The sequence below is a fragment of the Python bivittatus genome, unplaced genomic scaffold, assembly GCF_059951505.1.
Source record: "Python bivittatus isolate LINGU-HERP-01145 unplaced genomic scaffold, Pbiv_v1 ctg000790_np1212, whole genome shotgun sequence".
NCBI lineage: Eukaryota > Metazoa > Chordata > Lepidosauria > Squamata > Pythonidae > Python > Python bivittatus.
This window is the reverse complement of record NW_028277110.1, coordinates 7,285,267-7,302,277: the sequence shown is the minus strand read 5'-3', so window position 1 is coordinate 7,302,277 and position 17,011 is coordinate 7,285,267. Positions and strand designations below refer to the sequence as shown.

The 17,011-nt window shown below is 43.3% G+C and overlaps 1 protein-coding gene and 1 long non-coding RNA gene across 7 annotated transcripts in view; one reads left to right on the top strand and one right to left on the bottom strand.

Moving 5' to 3' along the window:
- Positions 1-17,011, bottom strand: part of STARD8 (StAR related lipid transfer domain containing 8) — a 92,636-nt gene that overhangs the window by 43,650 nt on the left and 31,975 nt on the right. The window lies entirely within an intron of this gene.
- LOC112541466 (uncharacterized) lies at positions 2,756-14,734 on the top strand. Its single transcript, XR_003085450.2, has 3 exons — positions 2,756-3,623; positions 5,273-5,471; positions 8,375-14,734. It is a non-coding gene; the product is annotated as an uncharacterized LOC112541466 (long non-coding RNA).

Here is a 17,011-nt window from a genome sequence, read left to right as displayed (position 1 = left end):
ACATGACTTAAGAAAAATGCTGTCTGGGTGAACTAGGGGAAGAACTAATTCAGCGAATGCAGCTCCCTGGAGTGCCAATTTGCTATCTGTTTGGTACAAGGCAAAAGTCTATTATTCCTCCAGATCATTTAATCTCTTTCTATTTGTTTTAGGTTTTACTGAATTAAACTACGTATCGGGGTGGGGTGGTGGTTAATATCCTGAAAAACACAGAGATAGGGTAAAACATTTAACACAGTGAAAAGATTAACACAGCCATAACAACCTTTTGGAAACTGGAGATATTCTGAAATATATGCTCAATTGTCAAGGGTTTGGTTAGAAATGTCTGTCTTTAACTAAGGCAAACTGGCCCAAAATAATATAAATTAAAGATATCACTGCATATACTTTCTATATGTTACATAAGCAGCCAAATTTTGCTGAATCTTTGACAAACAACAAGATCAAGACAGAAGGCAGTGGAGAAAGCATTCCCCGGAACCAAGGCACGGTCAAGAGTGGCAAGAACTGGAAGACAAAAACTGGGTCAATTTTTGCACAGTGTGAAAGCAAGAGCAGGAAGCAAATCTTTCTCCCTCTCGCTTGCTCAATCTGCTCTGGATAAAAATTCTCCATCCCACGCAATCGGGCCAAAAATTCATTAGTGACTCTGAAACCGGCTCTAAAATCTGATCTACAAATTCTACTCAGATAGTTAAAGACAAAAATTAAGAACAGGTGGAACCTATAAGCAGCATAAATTGTGAGAATGAAAGACATCCATGGATTCTTTTCTTTTCTTTTCAGATAAGAAAAGAAAGCCCATGAAAGGATAGTACCTGGGAGATGTGGCAGGAACAGGACTGGAAGAATGAAGAACAGACTCTGGACTGCCTGGGGAATCAGTGCAGAGCAGGAAAACGTTTGCTAATCTGGTAAATTGAGGAAAAGGAAGATGGGAGGGAGAATAAAGGTCTTCATCAGTTTTCCATTCAGCTACAATGGGTCAAAGACGTCTGGGGAAGTCCACAGTTAGAGTGCTTTTATCTGAGATAGCTTTGAAAGGAAATGTACCAGTGGAATATTTCCTCTTCTGTTTGAGGGCTACATGAAAAGGCCCCAGCAAGCAGCCTGATACAAATGCATAACCCCTAGAGCATTTCTCCATTCTACTTTCCCAGAAACCTTAATTTCTCAACTAATGAGGAGGTCTAACCACCACGGTTTTCCATCCATCAATCAATTAGGGACTGAGAATTAAAAAAATGAGGATTTGAGTTTATTTATTTATTCAATTGTCAACTGACTCTGGATGGCTCATAAGTCCAAGCTATGTGTGTTCTACAGAGCTCTCTCTCAGATTCTCAGCTCTGATCCAAAATGAATACAAGTCTAGGATCCCTCCACGCAAGACCAGGCCAGAAGCTGAAAGGCTTGTGGTAATACTGCTGCGTCTGTTGAAGATGTGGGGACCCCCAGATCCTTGTGGCTGACTGGAAAGTATGGTGTCTGGGCATCTACTAAGTCAGGAGGGCAAACAAACCTTCAGTGCTTTTAAAAAGAAATATGGGAATACTCCAAAACCTTGAGTATGCTATTTCTGTCTTGGAAACATAGTATATAAAAAAATTCCCCTTGGTTTTATGATATTAGGAATGTGCCAGGTGAAACCTTCTGTTCAGACCAATGAAGCTTTCTTGCAAAACTGAACAATCAGCAATTTTACGTAGCCACATAATGCAGTGACTTCCTTTGGCTTGAAGGAAAGGTAGATCAAGTCAAGGCAAACAATTTGGTTACTTATTTGTCACAACCACAGTTACCTCAATTACTTGGAATTCCACCAGTTCACAGGTTGCTGGTACCAGACCAGACCAAGTCAGACATGAACAAAGTTACAGCAGGAATACACCCACTTCCTGATTATCAGAGCTCCTAAAAGTTCCTAGATGTTGACTCCTAGGAATGTTAAGAATTTTACATAGCCCTATAGCATAAATCTACAAGTTAGTGGCATAGTATGAGCTTTCTCCTCCATAAGATCTTTTCATGGGGGGGACTGCTTCCTCTTCAAGAGGAACAATATATCTCCTCCACAAGCAGGAGCAAAGTTAGCTCCAATTTCCTTCCATGGCTCCCTCCATGCCATCGTCTTTTTAGTTCCACTTATACATTGGATGAGATAGACAAAAGCGAGGAGGAGGAGGAGGAGGAAGAGGAGGAGGAGGAGGAGAACAGCTGTTTCTCCTAAGGGTAAAAGGACTCACTTCATCCAGGGTCTAGGTTACATCCTACTTGCTGAAGTGATCCGCGCAGGAAAACAGCAGGAATTACTTTTAAGACAGCAGAGGCATGCAATGCGTTCAGAGCTCAGAAAAACCTTTTTGAGTATTTGCTCAGGATAAAATCAAGTGTTTCTTTCTATGTTCCATAATTACCTCATGTTTCATGTTTCACAGGAGGGTGTAGGTAGAAATTAACCTGGACCACCTTACTTTAAGGCCCCAGGATTAAACAACAACAACAAGGATGTAACAGGCTGGTCAGTTTTTGATGTCAGGGTTTATCAGAAAGTGGAGGGGAGATGCTAAGCTCTGGGCAAGGGGGGCCTTCAGGTGAGCCTGGCACACAAGGGAAAGGAGGCCTTGAGCTCCTGGAGCAGGGTGCAAATCAAATCTAACAAAATATATCACTTTATTTTTTCATCAAGTGATCTAACTGATTGTATCTTATAATATTCATGTTATTGGGCAATATAAAAGTACAATATGGGGACATCTTGATTCTATGGCCCCATTCAGTAACTGCTGGTAAATTTACACAAATCACCTAAAATGTGTGTGTGTGTTTGTGTGTGTGTACACACACATATATACACACACACACGTGTAAATTTGAATCTAATGGATGTTCATCTTTAATCTCTTCACCTAATGGTAGGAATTTCAAGTGTCAGAGGCTCGGGTGTCTTGCGGGCAGAGTTTCACGTCTGCAACTTTTCACTGTTCCACCGGCTGTCTTCCATCAAGAAGTGTGCAAAACATCTCCATGTCAAAGTGTCCTATTCTGACCTTCCCCAAAGAGCTTCATGCCCTACTGTCCTTATTGTACCAAACACACACACACACCAATTGCTCCAACCTGGAACACTTCTGGCAAGCCAAGGAATGCTTTCCTTTGTCTACAGCTACTAAGTACTGCATAACTGGCCACTCGCAGATTCATCCTGCCCTGCACTGCAAAGGACAGCCCGGAAAAAGCCGCCCATCGCTAACAGCCCTTTAACAAGAATCCCATCCTGCTCCTGCCACGCTGCTCCCAAGGTGAAGCCTCGGCCTGCCGACTTTCATTATGCCAGAAGAGAAGTTTTATTCTACCTTCCCCACTTTTCCTTCACCAGCCCAAGCCTATCCTCACTGGGCAAGGAGCAGCACAGCCTGCAGAAAAAGGACGGCTTGTGCTTTGGGCGGGTTCCACCCTCACACACTCTCTCTCCTGGAGCTCAGCCTGTTTCTCGGCTCAAGCTTGTTCATCCTGGCTGGACTTTCCTATCTGGGGGCTCCACTAGTGGCAGAGGAGGAACCCAGCCTTAATTTCCAGTGATGGAGCAGAGGATCGAGTCAGCTGTTGCTCCAGAAGAGGTTTGTTCTCTGGAATGGGGGGGAGCAGGGGAGAATTGTTATACACGTTCTATGAGTCTTACAAGAACAAGGTGACGCAGTCAAGGGAGAAAAGCTGCAGTGAGGAAGGGAATTAATCTGTTTGCAGGAACAATGACAAGCAGGACGTATGGATGATTACTGTTCAAACTTGAATGTGTGTCTACTCAGGTGTAAGTACTCCTTAAGCCACTGAGATATTCCCAGGGAAGTGCTGCAAAGGGAGTTGAAAGGGTAAGCTGGTTGCATTCACCTAGTCCTAGCCCTTTTTTGAGCCCCCAAGGGACTCAGTAACCTTCCCTTGCCAATGGACACTTTTCGTCTTGGCCAAACGCTCTCAACATCCCCCTGAGGCAGGCCAAAATGGTTGCTATCTGCAGAAAAATCACTGCTGAGATCTGACTCGGAGCTGGCCCCTGAGTTAGTCTCTTTTGCTTAACCAGGAAGCCATGCTGCCAACGTGATCCCTTCAGACTAGAAGTGGCAACCGTGCAAGGTTTGGGGGAGGGCATTTCCTTGATCTCCTTCCAGAAGCCTCCTCCCTATGTGGCAAGGATGTCTTGGTTTTGAAACGTGACACAGGGTGTCCAAGAGACAAAGAGCAATCGCTTTAGCAAGAAGGCAAGGAGCATTGCAAAACAGGATGCCAAGGGCAGCAGATGGCCAGACAGACAGCCTGAAACCAGGGCTTGTGCATCCTGGTCAGCGGGACTTGACTCACAAAATGTAAAGTTACCTCGAAGAAGAGAAGGACAACTGGAGCTTGGCTAACACACTGTACCCTCTCCAGAGGGAGGGACCGGCCACAGATTCTCCTGCATATTACCAAAGACCTGTTGTGTGAAGATGGCACAGGAGCTCATTTGACTGAAATCTCTTAATTGATGTGACATTTTTATATACTGCTATGCTGTCAGCAAGCCAGCCCACAGCAGTTTGCAACGGTGTGTTTGCAAAGGCTCAGCACCTCCCCATCTTCCTTTGCCTCTGGACGAAAGGGAAGGGGCTGTGCCTCCTGCGGCCTTTGGGATCAGCCAGGATGGCCTTCCTGATAGGAGGCTGGCTTCTTCTGGGACAGGCTCTTTTCAGTTCTGGTATTTTCTTTGAGCTTTATTTGGCTGCCTTGCTGTTGCCTTTTAGAAAACTGCTTAAGACTTTAAAGAAAAGATCAGGTCTGTGGAACACAGATTTCTCCACTGACTTGGAGATTTTAAATCCATCTGTTTGCATGCCTTTTGCCTGAAGAAAGCTGTGTTCACAATTTTAAAAATCACACATGTGATATTTTTAGCAAATATTTCCTGTTCGCAAGCAGTTTTTTTTAAAAAAACATCCTTTAGAATAGTTCTTCAGTAAGTCCGAGAGAGAACTGGTTTCTACCCTCTTCCCGTTTTCAATGCCATGGAACGCCAAGGGGGCAGAGGGCATCTTCCACATCAAGTACACACAAAGAGCTGCCAATAAACATCTTGAACTGGGCATTCCTGTGATACTAACATGCATCACTGGTGTGTTTGCTGCGAGTGTGAGTGTGGAAGAACAAAGTTGTGAGAAGAAAATAAGCTATGCAGGAGCACTGCACTGAATGAACGCATGGCATTCCTAACTATGATGTAATTAATTGTTTCCAGGCTGAATTAAGGTATGGCTGAAAAACAAAAAGGTGCACCTATGGCTGGCTTCCCCAGGTAAAAAGGTCTGAAGGAGCAGAGAGGAAGAAGCATCGAGCTGAGGAGGCAACCAGAGAACAGATGCCTGTTAGCTACAAGTAACAGAAGTACCAAAGACCACAGGAAGACCTTAGGTTTCCTGGAGCAAAGTGTGTCTCAGGTGAGAAGTGTACTTCTAGGCCTAAATTTTCTGTGTCGATGAAAAATAAAATGGGAGCTCGTTTTCTGCTGAATGTCCACTGATTTAGATCAGATATTGCCTCCTGGCCCTCAATATGCAACATCCCAAGTCTGCATGATCAAAATTCAACAGCAAAGTTGACAGTGCTGTGATTGGTGCTTTTCATGAAAATAAGATTGTAAATTGGTACATTAAGCCTCTGCAAAGCAAAGCAGATACTTTCCTATCATCATCTCAACTTCTGCAAAGACGAGCCAGAAATGTTGCTCCTAATCCCAGTGATTATATTCCTCTCTGTGGCCTGGAAGCTATCTATATACTACTAAAACTGTTGTGTCTATAACCTTCAACTGGGCAAAATCTTAGGGCAACAATTTTTGAACCAAAGTACCTCAAATGGGCTAACTTGCAGAATGCATCCAAAAGCAGAACCCATGACTCCTGTGAGATTGAAATTTGAGGGATTTGTGGCTGCTTCAGCACTGCTGTGCTGTTCCACCACCATGATCAGCCCAGGACATGTGATCATTATGGGAGTATCCCCAACCTCTTTCCCACCTCCCTCTGTCCCCTGAGCCCAATCAGCTGGCAGCAAGACCCAATGGGCAAGTGGCAATTGGCTGCTTTGGAAACAAGGCAGAAATTTGAAATCTCTTAATAGCTGTGGGCCTTGAGGGAAGGATGAGGGAGCAACTCGGATGCCTGCTGATGAGGTAGGGCTGGCTGGGGGATGCTGCTGGTCAATGGGTGAGCCCTCTTCCTCCCTTGAGGGAGAGAGCCCTTGGGGACACACAGCAATGGGGAGCAGGGGTGCAGTTTTCCTCACGGTCCATGGCTCCCTTTGTTCCACCTCCCCCCAGCAAGGTGGCAGGCAGTTCCGTGGGCCAGCCAAGGAGGAGGGGGCTTCACTGGGGCTCTCTTGAGGGTTGCGAGGGGATAGCAAATGGCGCAGGCCTATATTATATAAGGGAGGGAGGGAGGGAGGTTGGTTCTTATATCTTTCTTTCAGCCTTTACATGTATCTATTCAAAATACCCTATGCCAAAGCGTATGTACTCTCTGTGCCACTAGCTTTGTCCTACTCTTCTATTTATACATCTGCTGGCTTCCACAATACAGTAATTCCACACTTAACACATGATTGCTGTGTACTGTTAGCATGCTCTGGCCAGATCAATAAACATGCAAGGACTTTAAGAGACAGCCTAACACAACACGCTAAGAGAATGGCTGGATTCCCACAATACACTCAACTCAATCCAGTTTAGCACAGCCTGGCATGCTGTGCAACCCAGCCATTCAGTGTACAGGGAATAGACATTACCCCTGCCATCTGGGCACATTCCAGCAGAAATTCTGTTAACTGTGTGCATCTGCTTGGTATACCAAGTCAAATGCCCACTTGGCAAAGGAAGAACTGATCATTAAGCTGCTGAATAGCTCAAATGTAAAGCAAATCACTCGATGCCCAGTAGGCCTGAATGTTCTGTGAAAAATTCTGCACTGTGCAAAGCAGCAGTCACGTGAATCTTCAAAACCCGAGCACGTGTCCTACATCAGTCACTCCACTCAAGCTGTGCAATGTTCTGCTGCGGTTTCACCTGCCAGCCTGCCTTGTCCTTCTCCTGAATTTGCAATGCAAACCTTCAGAATATTAAACAGGCTTTACAAAAATATACTTAGTGCTGTTTTGTCCCCATTAAGATCTGTGCCGCCGACCCACCTTCCCTTTCTAAACGATCAGGCACCAGACAAGCATCTGGTCTCTGAATACTGTTGGCATGATCCTGGGCTGCAAGCCACGAGACCAGGAAGGCTGTGGATTTGCAGGTCACATTTATCAAGAAACTGGTTCGGTTGGTGGAACACATCTTCCATTCCAAGCACACCAGCATTTGCAACAGGAAAATCAAAGCCAATTACTGATAATATCCCTTGGCAAACCAGATTGTTTTTACTAGAATTACTACTGTACAAAATGTCCTTTTTTATCTAAAAGAAACTTTGTTTCCATCATCCAATTTATCATTTCAGACTTCTTTTTTTTAATTCACTTAAACCAATAGAAGCTTAACTGAGTCAGTCCACTATGAATTTAATGGTCTTCCATGTTAATTAAGTTTGCAGATTTATCAAATTAAATGAATTAATGAAATTATATATCAATATGTTTTGGGACTAACTTTATGTTGTAATCTAGGGGCCAGCATATTTGGGTAAAACAAATCCAGAAAACCTGAGTTGGAAAAGAAAAAGGACCTATCTCTTTTCAGATAGCTTGAAAAACATGGCAATCCCCAGATGTGATGAGGAACAGCTGGCTTCCCACCCAGAAGGGTGGTGGGTCCATCTGGGTTTCATTTTGACCCATTCAGGCCAGAGAAATAGAGGATCCCTCCTTGGCCCCAGTGCACAACAATGGTAGTCGAAGGGAACTGTACCTATGAAACACATGTGGAAATGGGACGATTGCAAAATATTATTAGCAGGGTGGACAAGCGGAGAATATGAGTGGAATCCATGAGAAACATGTTGAGTCAGATCTGCAAGCTCAGGAGTCATTAGTGACGATAGGCAGGGCAGGGTATTGATGGATGATTGCAAGGTGAAATAAAGTGGGGAAATCTTCCAAAAAGACTGGAGAATTATAACAAATCAGATGGTCAACAGGGCACACGCTTTTAGTCCACAATTAATAGAAACTGCAGGGCTCTGACAAAGGGTTTTGGTCTATTTGGCTGTTTTGATATTTTTCAGTACACTTGGAATGCTTTCATTAATTCACACATCATTTTAATTTATAAGCTAATTGAACTGAGTTTTGTAAGGCATCACAATGTTTCTTTCTTTCTCCTCCTGCCCCATCATTCCTTAATTTTCAGATAGAAAATATCATATACAACATATTTCTTGGAAAACTACACTGGAAGCACATGTTTCTTCTCACAGCCGCCAACCGTTCTCCTTGCTCCCCCACAACCCCACCAATTATATCTCGCGTGCTGCTTCCTCCTGCAGCCCCGAGGAGACCGGCTCCGCTCAAAGCCCTCCTTCAGAACCCCACGGTTTGGAAGCAGACGCGTGCCCTGCCCTCCCCGGCACCTGCAAAGGCTCCAGCTCTCGTTCATCTGCAGCTTATTTCAGGCTCGAGGTTTAGGTGTGTGCACATGCAAATCTTTTTTCCTTCTGTTATTATATACTTGTGGAAGAACAGCTTCTTATTTGCTTAAATAATCCTTGCATTTGATTATTGTTTTCTTTTTAATTGCTGTATTAAACATGCTGACTTTCTTTATGTGGTCAAAGAAAAATATAATGTTAAATAAGTAGTTGGGTTCTTCATCTGTGCAGATGATCATAAAGCGAACTCACTTTAAGCAGCTCCCTAGTCATGGAGGATGAAAACTAGAGGATGTCAGCGTTCAATCAGCAGCCAATCCACAGAAAGTGTAAAAAGGAAGTGGGATTTTTAACAATAAATTCCAAGGGTGCAATCTCCTTACTGTCTAACAGCTTTGGGCGTTTACCCCAAATGCAGATCTCAGGCCAAGCTGCATTCAAGAAGCAAAGAATTGCCCTGCATCGCTTGGCTGGATTAGCCATTTTTCAGAACTACCCATTTTCACAGTAGCACAAAAAAGTGAGAGATGGAAACGTACATAAGTCAGAAGCCAAATATGAGAGGAAAATGGCAGCCCAGTCAAAAGGGAAAAAATCCACCTATTGGTGTTCTCCAGACTATGCAATGACGCAGTACCCATTTTTGCCTGACATATCTGCCCATCGCTCATGTGCTGCCAAGAGGCATTTGCCAGTACAAATTTCGGCTCACAGCACAACAGGAAGGGAGATTAAAAAGAGATTCATAATTCCCTTTAATGAACCTTCTGGGCAAGCAAAGAACAACTTAGAAATGACCACTGGATATATTTTAGTATTCTGGGTTAAATGGTACTTTGGATTCATGTTAGTTCAGACCAAACTTTGCCATAAAACTTCTCCAAATACAGATTTTTTTTGCAACTGTGCCTACATATCTAACTTTTGCTAATGATTCTGCCTACCATAATGTCTCTTTCTACATAACTTTCAGGAATATATGTATTTTTGCACACTTTTTTGGTGGGGAAGAACAGCTTTTCAAAAATCAAAGTGCAGATTTCAAAATGTTGAAGGATAGTTGAATTTCATATTGTGTACTAGTTCAAAATTTTTTAAAAACTACTTAAGTTTACATTCAAATTTCTTCCTATCTTGATTAATGAACTTTGTTTTCATGTTCGTGTTTATAATATTTAAGCACTATGGAATTTATTGTTGAGGTTTCATTTAAGAATCTAATTTCTGACTTTGTGCTGATCACTCAGGTCATTCTTATTCCACAAAATAGCAATACTGCTGGCTATGCTAAAAAATCCCAGAGCCCCTTCGTGACTCCATTTGGAATCAACTGCCTACATCCTTGCAAAACTGAGAGGTCATTAAAAGTCTAAAACTAACCAGGCATTGAATTTGTTCAGGACAAATAGGAAACTTCTCTCTCTATGTCTATATCAACTTCTCCTTGCTCCAAATGAAATACCAAAACAACCTCAGTTCCTATGCCTCCCGCTGGACACATGTGGCCTTTTTTCCTCCCAACTCAATAGTAACTATACATTAACAGGGTAGATCTTATACATCCTAAACTCCATCCAGATTTGGGGACACATTTCTGAAGAACAGAAACCCACACATTTTGGTCACACCAACTTCCAGCAGTTAAGCTTCCCCAGGACTGGCCCTGAGAACAAGCAACCTGTTCAGTCACGTCCCTGGTGACCATTTTCTACAAAGGAGCCATTTGTTGCTAGACTGCAGCTGGCACCAGCAGAAGAGAAAAGAAGCGCAATCAGCTTAAAGCCTTCTGCTAATCAAGTTCTGTACAATCAAGTCCCAGCAGCAGGGCAGGCCCAATTTCAACTCTTTAGCTAATGAACTGAGTTGCTAGCACTGCCAGCAGCCAACCTGCTCAAAGTCAACAGCATGACAGATGTGCCCTTCTAGCACGAAGGAGGCAGCCAACAATAGCAAACGTGCAAGGGGAGAACAGCGTGAGATTGAGGAAGCCTACGCAAGATGAAATGGCTATTGTCCAACCAAGAGCCACCACCCCCTTTCCTCAGTAACAGGATTCAGTTCAATTGTTCCATGCACTATGGGAGAAACAATGGTTTTTCACTTCTACAGGAAGGTAGACTAATGATGAACCTTAGAAGAAAATTAATAGTGGCTCAGTAATAAATCATTAGTTTATATTTAGTCAGGAAGTGAGAGGAAATTATGCAATCTCCTTCCTCAAAGTTTTGCATTTCTTTCTTATTTATTTGACAGATTTCTTTCAAGTATACTTTGGGGATATAAAGCCTAGGTTTGCCAACGATTCCATTCTAAAATTCTGGCTCCAAGTGAAGATTGCTTCTGAGCAGCCCAAAATGGTTAAAAATAGAATTTCAGTGTTCCACTGGCCACCTAGGGAACGCTTCTTGGAAGGGAGTTCTGTTCTCCTCTCAATGGGTCAGAGCCATCTTAGAATGAGGAGGATCTAGGGAGGTATTTCACCAGCTTGGAAGGAGTATGTAGAATTGGAAACATCTCAAAAATCTTAATTATATACAAATCTAAATGATCAGAACTTATTTCCAAGCGTGATTTTCATTTTTTTTTTCCTTCTGAGATAATGTGCACACAGATTGTAACAAGAGTTTTTGAATTTTTTTGCCTGGGACTGAGAAGTTGTCTCTGGTCAGATTATATTTATTACCATCTGCCATTGTTACAAACAATTATAGTCACCTTTGCTAAACTACTAAGAAAACCACAGTTAACTAGACAGCAGACATTTAATGGAGATCCTGTCTCATCCAGGAAACCATTATATTTAGGTGTAACAATGGCTGGAAATGTTCTGAGAGCCCAGCTGGTCAAAGTGCAAACCTAGGAGGAGATCCAGCATCTCCCTGCCCCCAGCCCTGCCATCTCTTCTTTCAGAAAAAATGAACAGGAGTAACTACCAGGTTGTCTTTCTTGCTCAGAACTTATCTTCAAAGGCAATGGGAAATCTTTCCATCTGTATTCCATAAGGTTACAGAGTTACACAACCACAAATAGTGTTATGCAAACCAAATAACACGGGCAGAATTGTACTGGTATGTACAAAATTCTTTACAGGTTCCAGACTTGTCTGTGCATTTCACCATCATAATTCGGGATCCCAGGTCACCTTTTCCTCTATCCCCAGATCCGTGCAGATTATTAAGATACATACTATTAAGTAATATCAAATTTATGAACATCAGCCAGATCAGAATAATCAGAAGTACATTCTGTCTTTTCCTCCTCTATTTTACCATACCTTTCTATGTAAACAGAATAGGTTTTTTTAATAGTTTAAAAGAAGTATTAAAACATTTACCAATTTACTTGGGCTCCAAAAAGCATGGAAATTGTAGGTTAGCTGCCACACCAGGTCAGAAGGGATTTAGTCATGTATGGTGGACTCATTCTGAAGCCCCAGCATCTTGCCTTTCAGATTCACTTCTCTTCCATCACAATTTGGAGAAATATTAAAGTTTACTCCACAAGCAGCACATGGATCCTCAGCCTTCTGGGCCATAGTCATTACTCTAAGCAGAACAGGCATACTTTAATCCTGACACAGCATGTGAATACCTGGGAAGCAAAGCAGTTTGGAGGTTGGAGTCGCAAACCTGAATCCTAAACTCTGAAGAAGTCCTTCTTTCACCACGAGTCAACAAATAGACAGAGGATACGAACAATTCCCTATTTATGATTACATCTCCATGGGGAATGGCTTTTATTACAGATTGATTCTGGTCAAGATCAACAATCTTTAACATTTACAAAATGACCATACAGTAAATTTGATATTCTGATTGTTCTGGTAGCTAAGGATAAGAACTCTACTGCATTCTGGCGAATCATAGCAGGTCATCAGAGGAACGACCTCCTCCCTCTAATTAGCAGAGAGCCCATGGAGTCATGGGAAATCTACTTTACAGCTTTCTACAACTCTTGACAGAAACTTGCAGATTTAAAAATTGAAATAAATGAGGAACTCTTCCTGAATGGCCCCCAGTTTCAGTTACAAAAATAAGAAATTGTATAGATTCCTTGAAACCAGGTAAGGCCCCTGGTAGTGATACTATACCACCAGAGCTGCTGAAGGATAATGCCAACTGGTGGGCAACTGTTTTGGCATCTCTTTTTTCATATATAAACCACACAGGTTACATTCCCCAGGATTTGGGCACTGCCATTATATTGCCCATATTCAAAAAAGGAGATGGGGTGACTCAGCTAACTATCAACCAAAAGGTTTGCTAAGTATCATTAGCAAATTTTATGCCTGCCACCTGGAAAACAAATTACAGCATTGGGTAAAGACAGAATCAATTTTGGGCAATGAAAAGGTCGGTTTTCATCCCAGTCACTCCAGCTTAGACCATGTCTTGGTCCTACGACACCTTATTGAAAAAATTAGCTGCAAGAATATGTCTGCTCTCTATATACAGTAGCCTTCCTAAATCTCAAATCAGCCTTCAACCTGATATTGAGAGCAATCCTTTGAGAGGAGTTGAGTAACACCAATTTGGACAGGTGCCTCCTGTTCCTAATTCAGGAATTCTAATAACACCTCAGTTAGAATTAGATGCAACCCTCAAGGCATCTTGTACAACTCAATCTCAGTTCAAAAGGGAGTTAAACATCTTAGCATCAGCTTATCACACAAAATAAGCTTCAGCTTATCACACAAAACCTCTTCTGCATCATGTGACATGTCATCAATACGCCAACTTACTATACTGTTTGACAATGGAACCTTTTCAATTTCTTGTACTGCATCTGGTTGTAGCATTTTTCCCACTATTATTTTATATACTGGCACGATCAACAATGAATGCCTGATTTCATTTCAGTTAATGAAGTAGAACTCAAAAGAGCAAGAATAAAATGTCCTCCCTCTGTTCTCCCAAAATCATACACAAATCCTCTCCTCCTTTGCTTCTCTTAAGACTACGATCATCTTTCAGATTGTCTCCACGTAACTATCGCCCTAAAATCCCTTTTCAAAAAGTCTTGTTTTCCAAGAAAATTCTGATGTGCTCGATGCATCTCTAAATTCCATGCATCTCTAAATGAATTCAAAATGAGATGGTGAAAATGCATGAAGAGAATTAAGATAAGCTAAAACATTTAAACAGCAGCAGATAAAATAAATAAAATTTAAACATGTTCCAGCTAATATATACAATTTAGCGTATTGTGCTCCTAAAGTTCTTCCCGCAGAGTGGATTTCTGTACCAAGTCTCTCCCAAAGTTCAGGGGTCCAAAGAACAAGAGAGGAAATGCTGCTAAAACTCGGCAGACAAAAGGTTAGGAGAAGCCACCCAGTTCTCTATGGCAGGGAAGCCCTCTCCTCTGGAGGTGGGAAGGCAAAAGGGTAGCCAAGTCACTGGAGAAAATGCAGCCCAGGAGTGAGGGTTGAGTGGCTGCTTGAGTGGGTGTTCAAAAGCAACAGAAACCCCTCTTCTCCCAAATCCATCTTCGGGGCTAACAACGCTTTATTTTATGATGTGCCACTGTTGTGAAAGGGCTGAGAGAGGAGGAATCTGGTCTGGATTCGGGGTGGTCTGAATTATTTTTTTAGTGAGTCCTTACTCTGTATGGAAAGGAGTTGAGGATTTGGGGAGGGACTTCTGGAGGACCACACTTTTTAACTTTTTTTCTCTTGGGCGGAGGGTGAGGAGAGACCGGTCTATTGGAGAGAATAAGGAAGACAACCTTTGTCGAGGTTAGGCCAGATCCGTTATCAAAACAGTGAGGGGAAAAAAACATGGCTTAAATCCACAACAGAAAGATAGCATTCAGAAGTGACTCAGGCAGTCGCTTCCCTAATTACAAGAAGGGGGAGAAGGACAACCAGACTTGCCAGCCCCAAGTTCTAGATGGCCCATACTCTGCAGCCGTGAAGACCCGGCTCCTCACCAAGGTCTTCAGCAAGGGAGAGTGGGACCTCTCACTTCATCATGCTTGTCATCTTTTATCTTTATCTTTTGTTGATTTTATCGTAATTTTTGTTTGTTTGTTTGTTTGAACAGAGGAACAGGCTTTGCTTTCTACAGGAAATTCTATATTACAGATCCTACTAGTATGCAAGTATTTTATTTATTCATTTAGGCCACTCCACCTGCAGAGAGGATAGAAATCTGGTGAAATGTTAATACAGTCTGTCCTCATTTCATGTGCAAATAAAGTTTGTATCACAGAGGTGGCAGCATTACTTCTGTTTATCTCTTTTCTGTGGAAACTGAAACCCCTGATGTTTCTCACCACTCAGCAGTGGACTCCCCTTGCATTTCCTGGAAGAGGAACTGGAATCAACCTCATCCTTAGGCAAGAGAGGAAAGACCAAGCAGCAGGGCCCCTAGGGCTGATCATCACGCGGCACCAGCAGCAAAGCCACTGAGAGTCCTATTGACTGGAGCTCCACAGAAGCCTGGTGTATGAAGAAACCCACCAATGAATAAAGGAGGTTTTCTGGTGAGGTGCACAAATCACAAACCACTCTAGGAGTTGAATCTGGCCCGCAAGTGGGGAATGGACGGGCAACTGCAGAGCACGTGCAGAACGTAAGGAGCAGCCGTGTCTCTTCCCGGTCCTAGAGAGAAAGTACCTCAAGCATGAAGGGGGCGTCCCAGGGCCATTTTTACATACAGCCATTCTCAAGTGAAGCGAAAGCAAAACTGGTTTCTGTTAGCTGCGCCTACGTGCCAACCCCCCACCCACTCTCCACCCAGATGGCCCATATCCAGGAAAGCACCGGGGGCCCTGGGAGCAATCTGTCCTCTGGTCAGAGAGAACGAGGCCATGTGATTTTCCTCTCTGTGGGAAATTCTTCCTCTTCTCTGAGAATAAGCTGCAGCTGCAGGGTTTCCAGTCATTCTTCCTGAAACAAGATCCCTGCTCCTACAGACCAGCTTGATCCACTGAGGACAGGGCATGAGAACGAAGGTTCTCTAAAGGGCCAGGGATTCACACGGTCCCCACCTTATAAAGGTTCCACAAGTCTTTGAAAACTCGGTTCTACTCCCAGGCCTGGGGTTAGGTTGTCTGCAGAGCCCCTGGTAGCGTCTTGTAATGTAGTGGGTACTTTGGGCGGCTTACATAGTTAAAAGCAAAAGCAAAAGAGAAAAGATAATACCCAGACAAAAGAAATTGGTCAAAGTCATTTGGGAGTCAGGTGGTTTTCAAATCAAATCAATCAATCAATAAAGGTGATAATGTTCCTGCTGCAATTTTCAATCATGGGTTGGGCAACCAGCAACTTGCGATCATAGGGAATAAAGGAGAAGTCAGAGGCTTCTGTTTTCCTTCTACCTCAGGAGCTAAAAATGCAGCCACTATTCTCTCTTCTGCTAGGGAGAAAAAGAAGCCCCACCACTTCCCTTTTCCTCCAACAGGCTCACATGTTTGCAACGCATCGGCCTCCATGGGAAGCTTCTGCCCCAGTTAGAGAGCAGCTCTGGTCCTCTGCATTCCCGCAACGTGGAGAGGTGACCTGCCACACAGCTGACACTACTGCAATTTTTTCTTTGTTTTATGAGACACTTTTTTCCATTTCCCCACAAGTCAAGAGGAATGACGTTCAAGCTGCTTCTAAGGAGAGGGAGAACAGTGGAGATGTGGAAGCAGGACAGGAAAGGTTTCTGAGCGGCATGTGATCACGTGTAGGTGCATATGTGCAACCCGCAGCCTGCAAAACATTGCCAAGTCCTTTCTTAAGATGGGGAGTTCAGCGTACTTCCGTAGGGTGCCTGTGTTTGGGCCAAGAGTGACCTCTTGACAGCCTACAGCACAGAGACCTATTCTCTCACATTCCAATGCACACACAGGATAATGGATTTAAGTAACAGGGCCAGATTCCGACTGAATATTAAGAAAAACTTCCTAAAGGTAAGAGCAGTTCAACAGTAGAGCCAATTCCCCAAAGAGGACCTGGCATGCTAATGGCTAAACAGCCAAAGCCTGGCATACTAAGGGCCTCCCTGGCCCTTTCCACCCCCGTGACATACATCCGTTGCAGCCCATGTCAGGCTCATGTCCTGTCATGCAACACAAATGAGATAAATGTAACTGAAGGCATCTTTCTTATAAAGAGGCTGTAAATGCAAGTGCATAAGGTGGTCTCAAGCTCCATCCACTTCCTCCCAGTCCCATCACGTGCTTCCCACTTGCTACGATAAATGGCAGGAAATCACGTGACCAACCCTTGAGCTGGGCACAAGACAGCCGCATTAAAAGCCTCCAATGCGAAGGAGCCGCCTCTGGCCCCAATTAAGGCAATCAAGACCCACCTTTCATCCTTTGAGGCACTAGCTGAAAGAAAAAAGGCTACTGTGAATTTCACTGATGTTCACCCTCCCTCAGTAAGATGTGCGAGCCAATGTGGTGGATGC